At 41.6% G+C, this 14,570-nt stretch overlaps 1 protein-coding gene and 1 non-coding gene across 3 annotated transcripts in view; one reads left to right on the forward strand and one right to left on the reverse strand.

The window, feature by feature from the left end:
- The window catches only part of sh3pxd2aa (SH3 and PX domains 2Aa), a 434,682-nt gene that overhangs the window by 296,194 nt on the left and 123,918 nt on the right, over positions 1-14,570 (reverse strand). The window lies entirely within an intron of this gene.
- On the forward strand, positions 1,068-1,186 carry LOC127577049 (U8 small nucleolar RNA). The gene has a single exon (XR_007957316.1). It is a non-coding gene; the product is annotated as a U8 small nucleolar RNA (small nucleolar RNA).

Consider the following 14,570-nt stretch of genomic DNA (forward strand, 5'->3'; position numbering starts at 1 on the left):
GATTTTAACTTCTCTAATATTGATTAGCACCTGCTCAGTGTAATGGGGATAGATGGGGCGGAGTTTGTTCGGTGTGTCCAGGAACAATTCCTGACACAGCATGTGGACAGGCCAACAAGAGGAGAGCCCACACTGGACCTGGTACTAGGCAATGAGCCTGATCAGGTTTCAGATCTCTCGAATGGGAGAGCATTTTGGAGACAGTGACCATAACTCTTGACCTTTAACATAGCCTTGGAGAGGGATAGGAGCAGACAACATGGGAAAGTATTTAATTGGGGGAGGGGGAATTATGATGCTATTAGGCAGGAACTTGGGAGTGTAAATTGGGAACAGATGTTCTTGAGGAAGTGCACAGCGGAAATGTGGAGGTTGCTTAGGGAGCACTTGCATAGGGTTCTGCGTAGGTTTGTCCCACTGAGGCAGGGTAAGGATGGTAGGGTGAAGGAACTGTGGTTGACAAGAGACGTAGAATATCTTGTCAAGAGGAAGAAAGAAGCTTACCTAAGGTTTAGAAAGCATGGATCAGACAGGGCACTAGAGAGTTACAAGATAGCCAGGAGGGAGCTTAACGATGGATTTAGGAGAGCTAGAAGGGGGCACGAGAAGGCCTTGGCGAGTAGGATTAAGGAAAACCCCAAGGCGTTCTACACATATGTGAAGAATAGGAGGATGACTAGAGTGAGGGTAGGACTGATCAGGGATAAAAGAGGAAACCTGTGCCTGGAGTCGGAAGAAGTAGGGGAGGTCCTTAATGAATACTTTGCTTCAGTATTCACCAGTGAGAGAGACCTTGATGTTTGAGAGGATGGCATACAACAAGCTGATACGCTAGGGCTTGTCAACGTGAGGAAAGAGGATATGCTGGAACTTTTGAAAAACATTAGGATAGATAAGTCACCAGGGTCAGGTGGGATACAGCCAAGGTTATTATGGGAAGCGAGGGAAGAGATTGCTGCGGCTTTGGTGATTACCTTTGCGTCGTCACTGGCCACAGGAGTAGTGCCAGATGATTGGAGGGTAACATGTTGTTTCTTTGTTCAAGAAAGGGATTATCAGTAAAGTGATAATCAGGGATTATCACCTGTTGCTACTTAGCAGCAGAAAATGATGAATGGTTTTAATGAGTCAGTGATTAACTAACTCCCACCCTGGGGAACTAACAACCCCCAAGGATCATTCTGATACTACTGGGAAAAAAGAAAGGGAGTAGGGATAATCCTGGGAAATATAGGCCAGTGAGTCTTACTTCAGTGGTGGGCAAATTACTGGAGAAGATTCCTGGAGAGGCATAGGCTGATTACGGACAGTCAGCATGGCTTTGTGAGGGGCAGGTCATGCCTCACGAGCCTGATTAAATTCTTTGAGGATAATGACAAAGCACATTGATAAAGGGAGAGCAGTGGATGTGGTATACGTGGATTTTAGTAAGACATTTGAAAAGGTTCCTCACGGAAGGCTCATTCAGAAAGTCAGGAGGCATGGGATCCAGGGAAATTTGGCTGTGTGGATTCAGAATTGGCTCACCCACAGAAGACAGAGGGTGATTGTAGATGGAGCGTATTCTGCCTGGAGTTCAGTGACCAGTGGTGTTCTGCAGGGATCTGTTCTGGGACCCCTTCTCTTTCTAAGTTTTATAAATGACTTGGATGAGGATGTGGAAGGGTGGGTTATTAAGTTTGCTGATGATACAAAGGTTGGTGGTGTTGTGGATAGTGTAGAAGGATGCTGTAGGTTACAATAGGGTATTGATAGGATGCAGACCTGGGCTGAGAATAAGCAGATGGCGTTCAACCCGGAAAAGTGTGAAGTGATACACTTCGGTAGATCAAATTTGAAGGCGGACTCTAAGGTTAATGGCAGGACTCTTAGCAGTGTGGAGGAACAGAGGGATCTTGGGATCCTTGTCCATAGACCCCTGAAGGTTGCCATGCAGGTCGATAAGGTTGTTAAGAAGGCGTATGGTGTTGGCCTTCATTAGTTGGGGTATTGAGTTCAAGAGCCACGAGGTAATGTTGCAGCTCTATAAAACTCTGATCAGCCCATACTTGGAGTATTGTGTTCAGTTCTGGTTGCCTCTTTATAGGAAGGATGTGGAAGCTTTAGAGAGGGTGCAGAGGAGATTTACCAGGATGCTACCTGGATTGGACAGCATGCCTTCTGAGGATAGGTTGAGTGAGCTAAGGCTTTTCTCTTTGGAGCGGAGGAGGATGAGAGGTGACTTGATGGAGGTGTACAAGATGATAAGAGGCATAGATCGAGTGGACAGTCAGAGACTTTTTCCCAGGGTGAAAATGGCTAACATGAGGGGGTATAAATTTAAGGTGACTGGAGGAAGGTATAAGGGGGATGTCAGAGTTAAGTTTTTTTTACAGTGTGGTGGATGCATGGAACGCACTGAGGCCGAGGTGGTGGAGGCAGATACATTAGGGACATTTATGACACTCTTAGATAGACACATGAATGATAGACGGCTACGTGGGAGAGAAGGGTTAAATAGGTCTTACAGCAGGATAAAATGTTGGCAGAACATCGTGGGCTGAAGGGCCTGTACTATGCTGTAATGTTCTATGTTCTAAAGGATACAGTAGCATTGGAGGCAGTTCAAAAGAGATTCATCAGGCAGATTCCTGGGATGAGAAGTGTGTCCTACCAAAAGAGACCAAAAAAGGTTGGATCTATATTCTCTGGAGCTTAGAAAAGCGAGGTGTGATATAAGGGATTCTGAAGAGTCATGACAGGTAGCTGTCAAGCTGTTTTTACTGGTGGAAGAGTCTCAAACAAGGGGACATAGATTCAAGATATTAGGCCACTCATTTAAAACAAAAATACATAAAAATTTATTTCTGTAGAGAATAGTAAACCTCTAGAATTTTCTACCCCACCGAGTTGTAGAAGCTAGCTCATTAGAAGTATTTTAAATTGAGGTAAATGTATTTTTGAAAGATCGAGGGACTGGCGGCTATGGGGATCTGGCATACAGATGGACTTGAGGCCTGGTTAAATAAGCCATAATTGCATTGAATAACAGGGCAGGCCTGAGGGGCCTGGTGTCCTACTCCTGCTCCTATTTTGTTGTGTTCTTGTTGGGAGCATTCTTTGAGCCACCAACTAGTGGGAACGATACAGAGGAAGAAATTTGCAAGAAAGTTCAGCAGAAATGCTGAAGTCCAATAGTGTTAACAGGGGACTTCAACTACCCCAATGTAGACCGAAATAATTATAATAAAAGGACAAAGGGGGGGAGAGAATTTTTGAAATGAGTTCAGGAAAATTTACGTGACCAGTATATTCCTAGAGGAAAAATTCCATCAATTCCGAAGCAGTCGCTTCGACCTGAAACGTTAACAAGAATCAGTGGGGGAATCATTCCAGAAACAATGGTCATAACATCATGAGATTTAGAATATCCAAGAATAAAAATATGGGCTATTCAAAGGTTCAAAAAATATTCAGTCAGAGAAGAGCCTCAAGGACAGTGGTCAGAACTGGAATCACAAACCAGTGATTTATCAATATTCAGCATAACCTCCTTGCTTTAGACTCTATCCCTATTTATCTCCAAATAATCTGCTGCTGTCCAAGATGTGTATATGCACATTCTTATATCTATGTCCCTGCACCCATTTTAAAATTGTATTAACATATTGCCTCGGCTCTTTTTTTTTCTTTCCAAAAATCAATAGCTGCACATTTTAAGCACCAGTCTGTGCTTCATGAACTTTTAATTTCCTTCTCACTGTTCACTACATTTTCTAAGTTTGCTTCATCTCCAAACTTTGGAACTATGTCCTGTATACATAAGTCTAGGTCTTCAAAGAACATTAAAGAGAGTGATGGCTCTAATGTCAATTCCTACGAGAACACCACTATATATATATCCCTCTGGTCAGAAAATAAAAACCTAAGAAAACAGGAGTAGGCCACTCAGTCCCTCAAGCCCGCCCACCATTCAATCAAATTGGTAAGTTGATTTATATTGTCACACGTACTGAAGTACAATATGATCATGGCTCACCTGCCCCAGGCCCATTCTCCTCCCTTGTGCCAGTTCCCCTTTGATTTAAGTTCCCTGATCTTTCAAAAATGCATCTATTTCCTCTTTAAACAGGCCCAATGATCTAGAGAATTCTAGCAATTCACACTCCCTAGATGTTTTAAATTACCTCCCCATAAACCTGTAACTACATCCCATCATCCAAATTCTCCCAATAGTGGAAACATCTCAACATGTATCCTTCATGCCCACTCTGGGTCTTACATGTTTCAATAAGATCATCCCTCATTCTTCTGAATTCCAAAAAATATAGTTCTAATTTCGTTAGCTGCTCATGATAGGACAACTTTTTCATTCCAGAATTAGTCTGATGAATCTCTTTTGGATTGCCTCCAATGCCTGTATGTATTCTTAAGTGTCCAAAACTATGCATTGTACTCCAGATGTGGCCACACCAGCACCCAGTATAATTGTAACAATTCTTCCTTCTTCCAAAGTCCAAACTTCTTACAATAAAGGCCGATATGCCATTTACCTTCCTTACCACTTGCTGCACCTATCTGAATGTCTAAATTCCTCTATACTTTGCACATCTGCAATTTTTCACAATTTAAATAATAGTCTGCCTTTAGATTCCTCTTATCAAGTGCTTGACCTCACACTTTCCCACACTGAACTCCATTTACCAAGTTTTCACTCTCTCACTCAGCCTAAAAAATATGTTCCTTGTGACATGCTCTCCCACTATTTTCATGTTATCAGTAAGCTTGGACATCTTACACTCTGTCCCCTCTTCCAAGCCATCAACACAAATCCTAAATAATTGAGGGCGAAGAATGGATTATCTGGGCATTCTGCTAATTACATCCTTCCAGCCTGAAAAAGACCCATTTATTTTGATTCTTCGCCTTCTATGCAACAACCAATCTTCAACCCACACTAACACACTTCCCCTAATGAAAATGTTCAGTATTACCCCCTTGTTTTCTGCATCTTATGCAAGTTAATATCCATGCTGCTACTACATCCTTTTCTTCAATTTATCAAACACCTTCTGAAAGTTCACACAGTCAAATCAACAGCTTAGCCTTCAAAAACCTACTATTATTTCACTGAAGAAATCTAGCCAACACAATATAATCAACAGCTGGAATTCTTTCAAGAACCCAGAGTTGAGAGCATTAATTGGTTTGAAGTCAGTCAAAAACAGATAGATATATGTTGGTCTTTTCTACTAGAAAGATGCCTATATTGGATCTGCAGGTAATATTTCAAGAAAGTATATTAAGACTGGCAAATTAAGTACTTTAGTAGAAAACCCATTTCAAAGTTTACCCATTGCCTTCATCTTTAGCTAAAGAACAGTTGCTAACAAAATGGAAAACTTCCAGTTACAGCAAGGAATTCAAATCATTCAAACAAAAACAGACAATGCTGGGACACTATGGAAAGAGAAATAGTTAAAGTCTCAGGTCGCAGACCCTTTGTCAGAACATCTTGAGGCTTACATTGCGATCTACTTCCTGATTAAACTGGAGATTCTAAAAGACAGATGGAAAATTCAAAGGAAAGCCGTCCTCTGGAGTTGATTGACTGATCAGGATAACCATCTCCCACCAAACCCCTCCAATACACAGAAAATGAAGGACTTGGACACATGTCATAAAGTCATACAGCACAGAAACAGATGCTTCGACCCACCATGTCCATGACTGATGTCTTTGACCTGAAATGTTAACTGTGTTTCTTTTTCCACAAATGCTGTCTGACCTGCTGAGTGTTTCCAGTATTTTCTATTTTGTTTCATATTTCCAGCATCTGTAGTTATTTGATTTTCAGTTGGAATCACTCTTCAGGCAAAGGCTTTACAGAGCTAATAACAAGTTTAATATGGTTCACAGGACAGCAGTTGAACATTACCAGATGGAAATTAGTCTTGCCTCTATCCAGAAATGGAATAACTGATCAAATAATGAGATTCATAGTTCTTCATGTTTCCAAGGAATCATTGATGTCATCAATGGGAGTTCCAATCACGTGGAGCTGCTGTGGCCTGGCGTGACCCTAATGTACACAGCTACTCTGGCTGTTTAACCGTTACATTGTGCTATGGAATCTTCCAGCTTTAGGAGCCAAAGGAGGTTCATCATTCTGGGCAAATTGCCTTGCAGTTCACCAGAGTAATAACTGGAAGAAATACTTCCAAAAAAGTAACATGAATTTGCAAGATGGACTCCTTTAAAACAAAACAGCTTTTGCCAAAATGTGGAAAAATAATGGCAGAATTAAAGTGACTGCAATATGAATTGGGGCAGCACTGTGATGCATCCAACAGAGATGCTGCCTCACAGCTCCAACAACCTAGAACCATAGAAAAACTACAGCACAGAAAACAGGCCATTCGGCCCTTCTAGTCTGTGCCGAAACATTATTCAGCTAGTCCCACTTACCTGCCCCCAGCCCATACCCCTCCAGACCTCTCTCGTCCATGTATCTATCCAATTTACTCTTAAAAGTTAAGAGCGAGCCCACATTTACCACATCAGATGGCAGCCCATTCCACATTCCCACCACTCTTTGAGTGAAGAAGTTCCCTCTAATGTTCCCCCTAAACCTTTCCCCTTTCACCCTAAAGCCATGTCCTCTCGTACTTATCTCTCCTAATCTAGGTGGAAAGAGCCTACTTGCAATTAACCCTGTCTATGCCCCTCATCATTTTATAAACCTCTATCATATCTCCCCTCATTCTTCTCCGCTCCAAGGAATAAAGTCCTAACATGCTTAATCTTTCCCTGTAACTCAACTCCTGAAGACCCGGCAACATTCTAGTAAATCTCCTCTGCACTTTCAATCTTACTGACATCCTTCCTGTAGTTTGGCGACCAGAACTGCACACAATATTCTAAATTTGGTCTCACCAATGACTTATACAACCTCACCAAAACATTCCAACTCCTATACTCAATACTTTGACTTATAAATGCCAGGATGCCAAAAGCCTTTTTTACAACCCTGGCTACCTGTGACTCTACTTTCAGGGAATTATGTATCTGAACTCCCAGATCCCTTTGTTCCTCCGCACTCCCCAGTGCCCTACCATTTACTGTGTATGTCCTCCCTTGATTTATCCTTCCAAAATGCAACACCTCACACTTGTCTGCATTAAATTCCATCTGCCATTTTCTGGACCATTTTTCCATTTGGTCCAGATCCCTCTGCAAGCTTTGAGTTCCTTCCTCGCTGTTCACTGCACCTCCAATCTTAGTGTCATCCGCAAACTTACTAATCCAATTTACCACATTATCTTCTAGATCATTGCTATATACAACAAACAACGATGGCCCCAACACAGATCCCTGAGGCACACCACTAGTCACAGGCCTCCAATCTGAGAAACAACCATCCACAACCACTCTCTGTCTTCTCCCACACAGCCAATTTTGAATCCAGTTCACAACCTTTCTATGGATACCCATTGACTGAACATTCTGAACTAATCTCCCATGTGGGACCTTGTCAAAGACCTTATAAAGTCCATGTAGACAACATCCACAGCCTTACCTTCATCTACTTTCTTAGTGACCTCCTCAAAAAAACTCCACAAGATTCGTTAAACACGATCTACCATGCACAAAGCCATGCTGACTATCCTTAATCAACCCTTGGCTGTCCAAATACTTATATGTCCTATCTCTCACAACACCTTCCAATAATTTACCCACTACTGATGTCAGGCTCACTGGCCTATAATTACCTGGTTTACTCTTCGAGCCTTTCTTAAACAATGGAACAACATGAGCTATCCTCCAGTCCTCTGGCACCGCACCCGTGGCTAAGGACATTTTAAATATATCTGCCAGGGCCCCTGGTCCGAGGAAATATCTTGTCAGGCCCTGGGAATTTATCTACCTTTATTCACTGTAAAGCATCAAGTACCTCCTCCTTTTTAATCTCTATATATTCCATGGCACTCGTGCTTGTTTCCCTTCCTTCCATATCCACGATGCCAGTTTCCTGAGTAAATACTGATGCAAAAAAAAACTGCTTTAAGACCTCCCCCATCTCCTGAGGCTCCACACATATACGACCACTCTGATCTTCTTGGGGACCAATTCTGTCTCTTACTATCCTTTTGCTCTTAATATACCTGTAGAAACCCTTTGGGTTTACCTTCACATTATCCGCCAAAGCAGCCTCATGTCGTCTCTCACTCCTTCACCTCGTCTCACTCCTGATCTATCCACCATTTACAAGGCTCAAATTAGGAGTGTGATGAAATACTCCTCACTTTCCTGGATGACTTCAACCATGCTCAAGAAACTTTACACCATACAGGACATAACAGCACACTTAATAAGCACCTTATCCACAACCACTCACTCAACCACTGACACACAGTAGCAGCAGTTTGTATCATCTACAGGATGCACTGTAGCAACTCACCAAAACTCTTTAGACAGCACCTTCCAAACCTGTGACCTTTATCAGCTAGAAGAACAAGGACAGTAAAAGTATGGGAACACCACCCCCTGGAAGTTGCCCTCCAAGACACACATCATCCTGACTTCGAAATATATTGCCATTCCTTCACCAATACTGGGTCAAAATCCTTGAAATGTCTAACAGCACCATAGGTATTCTCATACCTCAAGGACTGCAGCAGTTGAAGAAGGCTGGTCACCACCACCTTCTCAAGGTCAATTAGAGATGGGCAATTAAATGCTGGCTCAGCCTGTGAAACCTACGTCCTTTGAATGAATAAAAAAAAACAAGAGTCCCAGTACAGATCCCTGCAGTACATCACTGGTCACAGACTTCCAATCAGAAAAACAAACTTCCATCACCAGCCCCTGCCTTAGCAAAAGAGCTGCAAAACTAGGGGTGCAGTGAGGATTTTCAACTTAGTGGAAAGAAAAGATCGAAACTGCAAAGATTTGGTAGATCAAAAAGTAGAGACAAGGTTAGAAAGAAAGGTTTTAAAATTGGAAGTAATTGGAAGGATAGAGAGTACAAATTGAAGACAAAGTCAGTAGATAAGGTTTGAGATTGCAAAAAATATTAAAAAGAGAAATTAAATTCTCTGTATCTGAATGTAAATAGCAGTCCTGGTCCACCACGTAGACATCACGGCCAAGAAAGCTCACCAGCATCTCTGCTTTCTCGGGAGACTAAAGAAATTTGGGATGTCCCCCTTGACACCAACTTTTATCAATGCACCATAGAAAGCATCCTATCTGGATGCATCACAGCTTGGTACGGCAACTGCTCTGCCCAGGACCGCAAGAAACCGCAGAGAGTTGTGGACACAGCTCAGCACATCACAGAAACCAGCCTCCACTCCATGAACTCTTGTCTATACTTTTCGCTGCCTCAGTAAAGCTGCCAGCATAATCAAAGACCCCAACCAGCCGAGACATTCTCTCTTCTCCCTTCTCCCATCAGGCAGAAGATACAAAAGCCTGTAAGCACATACCACCAGGCTCAAGGACAGCTTCTATCCCACTTTTATCAGACTATTGAATGGTTCCCTGGTATGATAAGATGGACTCTTGCCCTCACAATCTATCTCTTTATGATCTTTCACCTTATCGTTTACCTGCACTGCACTTTCTCTGTATTCTGTATTGTTTTACCTTGTACTACCTCAACGCACTGTGTAATGAGTTGATCTGTATGAACGGTATACAAGGCAAGTTTTTCACCTCAGTACAAGTGACAATAATAAACCAATTCCAATTTGAAACAAAACAGATGCACTAACAATGCAAATAGAATATCATCTGATAGCCATTACAGAGATATGGCTGCAGGATAACATGGATTGGGGTCATTGAAGGAATTGAAGGAAACGTTACATTTAGGAAGGATGGGAAGCTAGGGAAAGATATAGATAGGAGTGATTCTTAATTACTGTAATGATAGCATTTGCACAATAGAGAGGATTGACTTAAGTTCAGGAAACCAGTATGCAGAAGTGGCTTGGGTGAAGATGAGAAATAATAAAGCTGAAAGTTACTTATGAGTATGGTGTACATGCCTCTTAACAGCAACCCAACAGTAGCACTGAGTATTAATGAAGAAATAATAGGCTATTTTAATTTAATAGACTGGTAAAAATCAGATGGGAAAAGGTAACCTCGATAAACAGCTCATTGTATTTTCAGGATAGTTTCTCAGAACATTGTATTCTGGGAGTCAAAGAGAAGACAGGGTATATTAGACTTGGTATGGTGAAAAAAGAGATTAATTAATGACCTTATTGTTAAGGCACTCTAAGCTAGCAACATTCATAATATAATTGAAATTTAGATTCAGTTTGAGGGAGGGAAGCATGGGTCCAAGACAAATATGGTAAACTTAAACAGGTGCAGTAACAATATCCCGTCCCCAAGGGCATGAAAGCAGAGCTTGTTGTGCAAGTGAACTGGCAAATTAAGTTAGAAGATAAATCAGTTGACATGCAGTGGCGGATATTGAAAGGGTTCTTTCAAAATACATAAAATAGGTACATTCCAATGCAAAAGAAATTCCAATGGAAGACCCACTATCTGTGATTAACCAAAAAAAAGTTAAAGATTGTGTCAAATTAAAGAAAAAGCATATTGTTATTTAAAGCTGGGTGGAACGTCAGAAGATTGCCCAGAATACTAAAAATAAGCAATGAATGGCCAAATATTTTACAAGGAGAAATCAGAGTACAAGAATGACTTGAATGTGGGAGGCAAGATCAGTAAATTCACAGACTACATGAAGACTGAAGGAGTTGTTGATAGTATAGAAGGTAATCTTAGGCTACAGAGAGTTATCAATGTATTGGTGAAATGGGCTGAAAACGGTAGGTGAAGTTTAATCAAAGTAAATTTAAAGTGATGCATCTTGGGAGCATTAATAAACTTTAAATGTTATTTATACAGCATAGTAACAGGCCCTTATGACCTATGATTCCACGCCACCCATTTAAATCCATGTTAACCTACCCATATGTCTTTGGAATATGGGAGGAAACCCACACAGACACAGGGAGAATGTACAAACTCCTTACAGACAGCAAAAGGAATTGACCCCGATCGCTGGCACTGTAATAGCATCATGCTAACCATTATGCTACTGTGCTGCCCTCAGAAGTTAGAACATTCACCATTTATGGTAGGGTTTAAGGGTGTATCGAGGAACAAAGGGTCCTTGGAATACAAGCAACAAAACAGGAGCTTTGGCCCAACTGGTCCATGCCAACCAAGATGCCCATCCAAGCTCATCCCATTTGCCTACACTCGGCCCATATCCTTCTAAACCTTTCCTATCCATGTATCTGTCTTTTAAACTTGTTATTGTACTTGCTTGAACATGTCCTCTGGCAGCTCATTTCATATACGTACCACCTTCTGTGTAAAAGAAGTTGCCCTTCAAGTTTCCTATTAAATCTTCCCCCTCTCACCTTAAACTTATGCCCTCTAGTTTTGATTTCCCAATCCTGGGAAAAAGACCGAGTGCATTCACCCTATCTTTGCCCCTCAAGATATTATACAACTCTATAAGGTCACCTCTCTGTCTCCTTTGCTCCAAGGAAAAATATCGCCTAGCCTGTCCAACCTCTCCCTATAACTCATAACCCTATAATTTGGGCAACTAACCAAGGAACATGAATCAGCCACAGGGCGAAGCAGGGAGAGCAGGTGATTGGAAGTGGACCATGAAATGTGAATATGTGCAGGGTGACGAGCCAGCATGAATAGCAGACCATGTAGGGTGAACCAGGAGCAGCAATGGACAGAGCAAGGACAATTAACCAAGGAATGCACAACAGGGATCAGCCACAGGGAGAGCAGGATGATTGGAAGTGTGAAGAGGGTGCAAACACGGTACTGGTATTGGTATTGGTTTATTATTGTCACTTGTACCAAGGTACAGTGAAAAGCTTGTCTTACAAACCAATCGTACAGGTCAATTCATTACACAGTGCAGTTACATTGAGTTAGTACAAAGTGCATTGATGTAGTACAGGTAAAAACAGTAACAGTACAGAGTAAAGTGCTACAGTTACAGAGAAAGTGCAGTGCAATAAGGTGCAAGGTCACAACAAGGTAGATCGTGAGGTCAGAGTCCATCTCATTGTATAAGGGAACCGTTCAATAGTCTTATCACGGTGGGGTAGAAGCTGTCCTTAAGCCTGGTGGTATGTGCCCTCAGGCACCTGTATCTTCTACCCGATGGAAGAGGAGAGAAGAGAGAATGTCACGGCAGAGTAAAGCAGAAACGATATGGGTAAATAGGATTAATGTGGATAGGTACAAGGGCAGCGTGGACATGGCAGGACGAAGGGCCTGTTTCTGTGCTGTATGACCCTTTCTAACTCAAATCCTCGAGTCCTGGCAACATCCTTGTAAATCTTTTCTGCACACTTCCCATTTTAGTAACATCTTTCCTGTAGCACAGTGACCAAAACTGAACACAATACTCCAAATGTGGCCTCACCAGCATCTTGTACAACTGCAATATAACCTCCCAACTTCTATACTCAGTGCCCTGAATGATGAAAGCCAGTGTGCCAAAAGCCTTCTTCACTACACTGTCTACCTGTGACTCCACTTGTATCTGAATTCCAAGGTCCTTCTGTTCATAAGTCCTTGAAGGTGGTAACACAGGTAGATAATGTGGTTAAGAAGGCATACAGGATACTGGCCTCCATTAGTCAGAGCAATGAATGCAGAAGGTTATGCTCCAACATTATAAAACCTTAGTCAGACTTCAGCTGGAATACTGTGTGCAGTATTGGTCACTATGCAACGGGAAGGATCTGATAGCACAGGAGAGCATGCAGAGGAGATTCACCAGGATATTGCCTGGGGTGGAGCTGTTCAAAGGAGAGATTGGAGAAGCTGGGTTTGTTCTCTACACAGCAGAGGAGGTTAAGAGGGAACACAAGTTAAGATAAAATAATGAGGAGTATGGATAGGGTAGACTGCAAGAAATTTTTCCCCATATCAGAGGTAGATAAAACTGGAGGACATGGGTTTAGTGTGAGGGAAAAGAGTTTTAGAGGGAAACCTTCTTCACCCAGAGAATGCTAAGGACCTGGAATGCACTGCCTGTGGGAGTGGTTGAAGCTGGGTTGCTGACTGCATTTAAGAAATGTCTAGATGAACACTTGAATCTCCTAAGCATAGAGAGCTATGGACCAGGTGCTCGGCAATGGGATTAATACGGAGAAGTATCCACTGGTAAGTGTGGATGAGTTGGGCCCAATGGCCTGTTTCCATGCTGTATGATTCTATGAAAGGTCTTCAACACAAAACAGTAGATCTGTTTCTCTTTCCACGGACACTGCCTGATCTACTGAATGTTTCCAACGTTTATTATTTTTATTTCAAATCTGCAACATCTGCAGTCTTGATTTTAAAGGCATAACAAGTTACATGCCACATTGATCCACAAGTGGACCTCTACCTTTTAAAATTTAAATAAACAATGTGGATGAAGATATCATGGGTATGATTACTAAGTTTGCTGATGGCACAAAGATAAGTACAGAAATAAATTAAGAGAATAAGGAGACTTTAAAAGAATATAGACTGGTTACATGAATGGACAAATATCAGGCAAATGGAGGATAATGTGGGAAAAAGTAAAATTGTCTATTTTGGCAGAAAAATAAAAGAGGCATATTATCTAAATGATGAGAGATTGTAAAGCTCTGAGATGTCTAGAGATCTGGGCATCGTAATTCATGATTCACATAATGCTAGTAGCAGGTACAGAAAGTAATCATGAATGTTAATGGAATGGTTTCATTTATTGCTGAGAGAATCAACTACAAGGGTATGGAGAATCTGTAGATGCTGGAAATTTAAAATAAAAAAAACAGAAAATGCTGGAAACATTCAGCAGTTCAGACAGCATGGGTTTAAAAAAAAGTTATTGTTTCAGGTCCAGGACCCTTCATCAGAACTGTGAAAGAAAGGAAACAAGTTAGTTTTGGCAATGGGTGGAACAAAGGGAATATCTCTGACAGGGCAGATGATGTAATGTAGTAGTTAAGGGGCAATTAAGCCTCTTTAATCTCTAAAAGAAAAGTGGAGATTATTCTTCAATTATGTAGGACAATTATGAGACCACATGTGCAATACTGTGTATATATTTGGTCTTCTTTATTCAAGGAAGGATGTGCATGTGTTGGAAGCAATTCAGAGAAGGTTTACTAGACTATTACCTGGAGTGGATGGGTTGTCTTATGAAGAAAGGTTGGACAGGCTAGGCTTGAGTCATCATGATAGGGTGGCTGTGGAGTGGACTTTCCTTGTGTGAGAATCTAAATGTAGGGAGTCACTGTTGAAAAATTAGGGGTTTCCATTTAATATAAAGATGAGGTGATTCTTTGTCCCCTCTGAGAGTCATGAATCTTCACACATACATCAATACATGCTAAAAGGTGTACTTGGTAAAAGGATATTTGATAAACAAGAGGGTGAAAGGTTACCAGCAGCATATGATAATGCAGAGTTGAAGAATGGCAAAGCAAGCTTGAGAGGTCATGGTCTACTACTAGTTTGTCCATTTGTATCTCAGTCCTAAATGG

This window comes from Pristis pectinata, chromosome 12 (assembly GCF_009764475.1).
Source record: "Pristis pectinata isolate sPriPec2 chromosome 12, sPriPec2.1.pri, whole genome shotgun sequence".
In the NCBI taxonomy this organism is placed as follows: Eukaryota; Metazoa; Chordata; class Chondrichthyes; order Rhinopristiformes; family Pristidae; genus Pristis; species Pristis pectinata.